This window comes from Pteropus medius, unplaced genomic scaffold, assembly GCF_902729225.1.
Source record: "Pteropus medius unplaced genomic scaffold, Ma_sr-lr_union100, whole genome shotgun sequence".
Lineage (NCBI taxonomy): Eukaryota > Metazoa > Chordata > Mammalia > Chiroptera > Pteropodidae > Pteropus > Pteropus medius.
In genome coordinates, this window is record NW_024352786.1 from 14777139 (window position 1) to 14786046 (window position 8908).

The 8908-nt window shown below is 38.7% G+C and overlaps 1 pseudogene; it reads right to left on the reverse strand.

Moving 5' to 3' along the window:
• Positions 1–1140: 1140 nt before the first annotated feature.
• Positions 1141–1256, reverse strand: LOC120591356 (uncharacterized; annotated as a pseudogene).
• Between the last annotated feature and the right edge of the window lie 7652 nt (positions 1257–8908).

Genomic DNA, 8908 nt, shown 5'->3' on the forward strand with positions numbered 1-8908 from the left:
TTACATAAATATATTATTTTAAATTACCAAAAAGTTTAAAATTTAATGAATTTTTCTTTCAATTTCAAATATAGTAATTGTTATTTTTTTCTTTTTTTAATATGAAGACAGCTTTATTTTATTTAAAAAAGTAATGCATGCTCATTCTAAAAAGTTCATATAATATATAAAGGTATAAAGAAGAAAGTAAAAATTACATGTAATACCATTACTCAGAGATAGCTATTACTAACATTTTAAAGACATTACTACACACATGTACAATATTTTATTTTTTACTTTTAATTTTTTAAAATTTTATTTTATTAGTTTCAAGTATAGAGTACATTGATTAGACATTTATATAGTTTCTAAAATGATCTCCCTAATTGCTCTTTCTCTCCTCTGGCTCTTCACCTAACCAATACATTAATGCTAACTGTATTCTCTATGCCATTCTCCCCATCCCCGTGACCATCTATCAACTGCTAATTTGTACTTCTTTTATCCTTCACCACATTCTTCCAGCTCCCCAACCTCCCTCCCTTCTGGCCATCCCCAGAGTGTCCTCTATATTTGTGAGTCTGTTTTTGATTAGTTTGCTCTTATTGTTCCTTAGATTCTACATATGAGGGAAATCATATGGTATTTATCTTTGTCTGTCTTATTTCACTCAGCATAATATCCTCTAGGTCCATCCATGTCATTGCAAATGGTAGGATTTCATTTTTTTTTAATGGCTGAGTAATATTCCATTGTATATATGAACCATAACTTCCTTATCCAATCGTCTGTTAATAGGCATTTAGGTAGCTTCCATTTATTGGCTATTATAAATTGTGGGTCAAAAGGTATGTCCATTTTTAATTTTTTGAGAAACCTCCAGACTGTTTTCCATAATGGCTGTAGCAATTTGCAATCTCTTTTCTCTACATCCTCACCACTTGGTTTGATTTATTGATGATAGCCATTTTGACAGGTGTGAGGTGGTATCTCATTGTGGTTTTAATTTGCATTTCTCTAATGATTAGTGACCTCGAGCATCTTTTCATATGTCTATTGGCCATCTGTATTTCCTCTTTGGAAAAATATCTGTTCAGGTCTTCTGCTCATTTTTAAAATTAATTAATTAATTAATATATTTATTATTATTATTATTTATGCCTATAGCACCTGGTTTTCCTAGGTGGTCTCCCACCCAAATATTAACCAGGCCTAACCCCGCTTAACTTCCGAGATCAGACATCGGGCTTGTTCAGGGTGGCATGGCTGTAGACCACTCCTGCCCATTTTTTAATTGGATTATTTGTTTTTTTTTGTCATTGAGTTGTATAAATTCTTTATATATTTTGAATATTAAGTTGTTATCAGATGTACCATTAACGAACATCTTCTCCCAATCAGTTAGTTGTCTTTTTGTTTTGTTGATGGTTTCCTTTGCTGTACAAAACCTTTTTAGTTTAATGTAGTACCATTTGTTTATTTTTTCTTTTGTTTCCCTTGCCTGGGGAAACATATCCAAAAAGAAATTACTGTTGGTAATATCAAAGAGTTTACTGCTTATGTTTTCTCCTAGAAGTTTTATATTTTCGGGTATTACATTTAAGTATTTACTCCATTTCGAATCCGTTCTTGTATACAGTTTAAGAAGATGGTCCAGTTTCTTTCTTTCTTTTTTTTTTTTGCAAGTATCTGTCTAATTTTCCCGACACCATTTATGAGAGATTTTCTTTACCCCATTGTATATTTTTGCCTTCTTTGTCATATATTAAGTGAGGATATAGGGGTGGATTTATTTCTGGGCTCTCTATTCTGTTCCATTGATCAACGTATCTGTTTTTATGCCAGTATCATGCTGTTTTGATTACTGTAGCCTTATAGTATAGTTTGATATCAGGTAGTGTGATATCTTTGTTCTTCTTTCTCAAGATTGCCATGGTTATTCGGGGTCTTTTACGGTTCCATATAAATTTTAGGATTATTTGTTCTAGCTCTCTGAAAAATGCCATTGGTATTTTAATAGGGATTGCATTGAATCTATAGATTGCTTTGGGTAGTATGTCTATTTTAATGATATTGATTCTTCTTCCTACCCATGAACATGGTATATGCTTCCATTTATTCATATCTTCTTCAATTTCTTTTTTCAATGACTTATAGTTTTCTGATAACAGGTCTTTTACCTCCTTCGTTAGTTCAATTCTCAGGTATTTTATAGTTTTTGATGCAATTGTAAATGGGATTGTTTTCGTGATTATTTTTTATGAAAGTTCATCATTGGTGTATAAAAATGCCACTGACTTCTGAATATTTATTTTGTAACCTGCTACTTTACTGAATTCATTGATCAATTCTAACAGTTTTTTGGTGGAATCTTTAGAGTTCTCTATGTATAGTATCATGTCATCGCCAAATAGCGAGAGTTTTACTTCTTCCTTTCCAATTCAGATACCTTTTATTTCTCTTTCTTGTTCTACTGCTGTCCAATTCAGATACCTTTTATTTCTCTTTCTTGTCCTACTGCTTTCTTGTCCTACTTCCAATACAATCTTGAAGAGGAGTGGTGAAAGTGGGCATCCTTGTCTTGTTCCTGACCTTTAGAAAAACACTTTTAACCTTTCCTCATAGTGTATGATGTTAGCTGTAGGTTTATTATATATGATCTTTATTATGTTGAAGTATGTTCCCTCTATCTTCACTTTGCTGAGAGTTTTTATCATAGATGGATGCTGGATTTAGTTGAATGCTTTTTCTACATCTATTGATATGATCATATGGTTTTTATATTTCAATTTCTTAATGTGATGTATCACATTAACTGATTTGCAATATTATACCAACCTTGCATCTCAGGAATAAATCCAACTTGATCATGGTGTATGATATTCTTAATGTATTGCTGAATTCAGTTTGCTAATATTTTGTTGAAGATTTTTTCATGAATGTTCATAGGCGATATCGGCCTATAATTTTCTTTTATTGTAATGTCTTTGTCAAGTTTTGGAATCAAGGTAATGGTGGCCTCATAAAAGGAGTTAGGGAGCCTTCCCTCTTCTTGAATTTTTTGGAATAGTTTGAGAAGAATAGGTGTTAATTCTTCTTTGAATGTTTGGTAAAATTCACCTGTGAAACCATCTGGTCCAGGACTTTTGTTTTTTGGGAGGTTTTTGATTACTGATTCTATTTCTTTGATAGTAATAGGTTGGTTCAGATTTTCTGTTTCTTCTTGACTCAGTCTTGGTAGATTATATGTTTCTAGGAATGTGTCCATTTCTTCTGGATTGTTTAATTTGTTAGTGTATAATTGCTTGTAGTATTTTCTTATGATCCTTTGTATTTCTGTGGAGTCTGTAGATTTCTGATTTTATTTATATGAGTCCTTTCTCTTTTTTCTTTGATGAGTCTGGATAAGAGTCTGTCAATTTTGTTTACCCTTTCAGAGAACCAACTCTTGGTCTCATTAATCTTTTGTATTATTTTTCTAGACTCTTTTGTTTATTTCCACTCTGATCTTTATTATTTCCTTTCTTTTACTTACTTGGGCTTTGTTTGCTGTTATTTTTCTAGTTCTTTTAAGAGTAAGGTTAGATTGTTTATTTGAGCTTTTTCTTGTTTCTTGAGGTAGGCCTGTACTGCTATGAATTTCCCTCTTAGGACTGCTTTCGCTGTGTCCCATAGATTTTGATTTGTTGTGTTTTCATTTTCATTTGTCTCTAGATAACTTTTGATTTCTTCCTCAATCTCATTAATAACTCATTCATTGTTTAGTAGCATGTTATTTAGCCTTCATGTGTTTGTGTATTTTCCCATTTTTTTTCTTATAGTTGATCTCTAGTTTCATAACCATTGTGATTGGAAAAGATGGTTGGTACAATTTCAACCTTCTTAAATTTATTGAGACTCGATTTGTGTCTTAATATGTGATCTATCCTGGAAAATGTTCTATTTGCATTTGAGAATAATATATATTTTGCTTCTTTAGGGTAAAATGCTCTGAAGATATCTATTAAGTCCATCTGGTTTAGTGTGTCTTTTAGGCCCACTTTTTCCTTGTTGATTTTTTGTCTGGAAGATCTGTCCATTGGTGCCAATGGGATGTTAAAGTCTCCTACTATGAGTGTATTACTGTTGATCTCTCCTTTTACGTCAGTCAATAATTGCTTTATGTACATTGGTGTTCCTTTGTTGGGTGCATATATGTTTGATTTATTGATCCCTTTATCATTATGTAATGCCCTTCTTTGTCCCTTATTGTAGCCTTTGTTTTAAAGTCTATTTTATCTGATATAAGTATTGCTACCCTGGCTTTTTTTTTTTCCATTTCCATTTGCGTGAAATATTTTTTTTCATCCCTTCATTTTCAGTCTGTGAGTGTCATTTGATCTGAAATGGGTCTCTTGTAGACAGCATATGCATGAGTCTTGTTTTTTTTTTTTAACCCATTCAGTCTTTTGATTGGAGCATTTAATCCATTTACATTTAAAGTGATTACTGATAAGTACATGGTTACTGCCATTTTATTATTCGTTATTTGGTTTTTCTTTTTTCTTTTTTACCCTCTCTTTTTACAGAAATCCCTTTAACATTTCTTGTAATACTGGCTTGTTGGTGATGAATTCCTTCAGCCTTTCCCTGTCTGGAAAACTCTTTATCTCACCTTCCATTTTAATTGAAAGCCTTGGTGGGTAGAATATGCATAGTTGCAGACTCTTGTTTTTCATAGCTTTGAATATTTCTTGCTAGTTCCTTCTGGCCTGCAAAGCTTCAATTGAAAAATCAGCAGACATTCTTATGCTGGTATCTTTGTAAGTAACTAATACCTTTCTCTTGCTGCTTTTAAGATTCTCTCTTGTCTTTGACCTTTGGCATTTTACTTATGATATGTCTTCATCTGAGTCTGTTTGAATTCCTCTTGTTTGGGACTCTTTGTGCTTCCTGAACTTGTGTGTCTAATTCCTTTGCCAGATTAGGGAAGTTTTCTGTCATTATTTCTTCAGATAGATTCTCAATCCCTTGCTCTCTCTCTTCTCCTTCGGGTACTCCTATGATCCGGATATTTTTACACTTCATGCTGTCTCAGAGGTCTCTTAAACTATCCTCATTTTTTTAAATTCTTTTTTCTTTTTGTTGTTCTGATTGGGTGTATTCTGTTACCTTGTCTTCTAGTTCGCTGATTGGATCTTCTGCCTTGTCCAATCTACTGTTAAATCCTTCTAGTATATTCTTAATTTAGTTATTGTATTCTTCATTTCTGTCTGTTTTTTTTTTTTATGGTTTCTATGTCTTTTTTTTGTGCTTACTATCTCTCTGTTGAGGGTCTCATTGTGCTTATCCATTCTCCCCCTAAGTTCATTGAACATCCTTATAACCATTATTTTGAACTCTGTCTCTAGTAGGTTGCTTGCCTCTATTTCATTTAGCTTATTTTTTGGAATTTTCTCCTGTTATTTCATTTGTGGCATGTTTCTTTGTTTTCTCATTTTATTAGCCTGCGTTCATTTATATGTGTTAGGAATAATTGTTTCGTCTCTCAGCCTTGGCCAGATGGCCTAATGTGGAAGGTGTCCTGTGTGGCCCAGTGGTGCACTCTCCCTGATCTCCTATGCACGGGCTCTGTACATGATCTTTTGTGTGGGTTGTGTGTGATCTTCTGTTGTCACCAAGCCTTTCTTGTTTTTTGTATATCAGTGGATAGGATTAATGCTCAGGCTGACTATTTGTGGGAATTGGCTGCACCCACAGAGTAAGAGTTGCTGTGTGAGGGCTGACCCCACTGACCCCACTGAGTGGGATTTGCCCTAGCAGGCTTGTGTTCTTGTTATAACCATCCCTTGTGTGTACTGCTAGTCAGGAGTTGCTCCACTGTGGTGTAGTACCAGCTTCCGGATGCGTTGGTTTTGTGGCCCCTTGGGAGGGGCTCCCCAGTCACTGCCTTTAATTGCTCAGGGATACCTGGGAGGAGCTACAAAGTGATCTGCAGATGGTTGATACCTATGCTGGATCTATAGGTAAGTGGAAGAAACAATGCTGTAGGCAGTGGTTCGTTATCCCCTGTCCTGACGAAAGGCAGTTCAGCAGAGGGACCAGTGCTTCTCAAGGCCTGACATTGCCTTTCAGTTTTAAGTTTCTGAAACTAGAAGAGCCTCTGGGTGATATATGTGTTGGGTGGTGTAAGTATCCAGGTAATATCCTGGATCTATTGAGTAAATTTCCCCTGTCATTGCAATGTCAGTTTGCATGCCAGCACTGTCTCTGTGGCTTCCTCTACAAGTTTCCAATCATAGGAAGGTCAGCTGCTGCCCATCTCAGGCCTGCAAACACCCACGCTCTGTTTTAGACTTACTGAAGCTTGTGGGCATAAGTTTGTAGCTCTCCACTGAATGCTCCTCTCGGATGAAAGGGCTTTTTTTTGGCCTCACGAACTGAGTGCTGTTGTTTGCTGTTGAATTCATGACCCAAGGAAAGCACAGGGTTTCCTGAGAGCAGGCTTGCCACAGGTAATTTGTAGGTTAGGTGGGGTATCATCTCAGGGATGCAAGGGACCGTCAGGCCTACACTGTACCAAATTTGCCGCCAACTCTGGGATATAGGCTCCCACTAAAGTCAGGTATTATTGTGTGACTTACTGTCGCCTGTGATGGGCCCACAAAACTCCTGAGATTTACCCAAGTGATACTGTATCTCATGCTGGCAGCAGTGATCGTCCCATCACTGTATTCCCCGAACTTTGCTCACTTTCCTGGCTAAGATCTGTTGACTGCACAGAACGTGCCATCTCAGGGCAGGGGCAGCTGCCCATCAATGTGTGGCAGATACTTTGTGTATCGGATAGGGCAGGAGCTCAGGGAGTCAAGGGCCGTCAGGCCAATAGCCTCAGTTTTTTGCAATTTCTGTGCCTGCACATTCCCACAGTGGTCATAGATCATAGGGAGACAAGCTGCTGTCTGGAGCCGTCCCACAGACCCTGCGATCCCTTCAAGAGATATTGCAGCTCCTATAGGCAGCAGTGGTCTGCCCACAACTGTTTTCCACAAAATGCACTCACTGCGCTAGTCAAGGTCTGTTGCCTGTGCAGAATGCACAATCCCAGAGCCAAGCAGGGCAGTGGAGGCTGCCTGTCAATGGGCTGCAGGCACTTTGTAGCTTGGGTGAAGCAGGATCTCAGGGAGACAAGAGCCGTCAGGCCAATACAGCCTCAGTTTTGCTTCAACTTCTGTGCCCAAATATTCCTGCTGTAGTTACAAATCACAATAAGACCAGCTGCCATCTGGGGCACTCCCACAGAACCCTTTGCTCCCCTGATGCAATATTGCAACTCTTGCAGGCAGCAGAGATCTGCCTGCAATTGATTTTCCTGTAGTGCTCCACTGTACTCGCCAAAGTTTGTTGCCTATTTGGTGGTTGACTGTCAATGGGCCTCTTGGGCCAATTAGTAGGATGGATGGGGCATGTTCTCAGGAAGTCAAATGGCCTTCAGATCCATACAGCCTCAGTCCTGCTGCAATTTCGGTAATTATTTGCATATTTCCACGAAAGTCCTAGAGTCCTAGATCACAGCAAGACCAGCTGTGGTCTGGGACTGGCCCACAGATTCCTGAGATCTGCCCAAGTTCCTGTTGGCATCATTGATCTGCCTAGAACTGTCTCTAAAATGGGTGCTCACAGAGCTGGATGCCAGCTGTGAATGTTTGGTCCTGACTGGGTGCAGAGTGTGGCAGCCAACCAGCAACAAAAGCCCAGGGCAATCTGCAGGTTGTGTGGAGCGGGCTGATCCCCTCTTGCCAGAGATTCCTAATGGCCCTGTGTGGGAGGGGTCTGCACAGTCAAGCTGGTGCTTTCAATAGAATGCCCAGTAGGGGGCCTGGACTAAGGCTCTTTGGTTGCTGCCCGTCCAGCCCTCATTCTGGCGCAGGTAATGCAGACTTCTCAGTATGAATCTTGTGTGAGCCTCTGACCCACTACTGGTGCCTCAGATGAGTGCCCACAATTCAAAAAGCCTATGCATAGGCCCTTCAAAGGGGCATCTAGGGTTTCAGTCTCCTTCCGTCTCACCCAGACAGCCAGAATGCCCTCTGGTTTTTATAGTTAGAGTTACTGGAATCTCTTCTTCCCTGGGCTGGGACCCTAGGCTAGGGAGTGTCCAACTGAGGCCAGGACCCCGCTCTCCTTCAGGAGAGCTTCTGCTCTCCCTCCATGTGTTCCTCCACTACCTGCGGATGTGGGTCCAGCCTGATTCGAGATTTTGCCCCGCCTACGGACTTCTATGTGGCTCCTTTATATTATCCTTTATATTCTGCTTTTACCTAGTCTGCCATCTTCCTCCAGATTTGAAATACAGTAATTATTAGTAGGTAAAACCCACAAAAACAAAAACTCTTTAGGGTCCACAGTAGTTTCTAAGAGAAAAAAGGAATTCTTTTTTTTTTTTTTTGAAAAAAAGGAATTCTGATATGTTTGAGAATTACTTCAGTAAACATTTATTTCTCATTCATATTACATGTCTACCATAAGAAGATAGGAGACCATACTCCAAGTTGATGTTCATGGACCCAGGATGACAGAGGCTCTACTGTCTTGTATTTACACACCACCTATTAACTGTAAATCCTATTCTCAACAGCGAGGAAGCCAACATATTGTTGCAGGAAGCGATACCCGATGAAGGAAATTGGACACTCAGACAACTTTGTTAATGCTGGTGGAGCACGCGAGCTTAATAGCACCGAGCACGAGCTCGCCCTGGTTAGATTTCTTACAGCTTGTATACCTCTGCAGTGTCCATGCAAAGGGTGCGTGGTTCCTTTGTCTGAGGTTCTTTGTGTGCCTTGTGACTCAGGATAGGGAGGGGGAGTTTCAGACGGGGGCTGCAAGGAAGAAGGAATTACTGGACCACCAGTCCTATTTACAGATCTTTTCTCTTGTAGGTGTG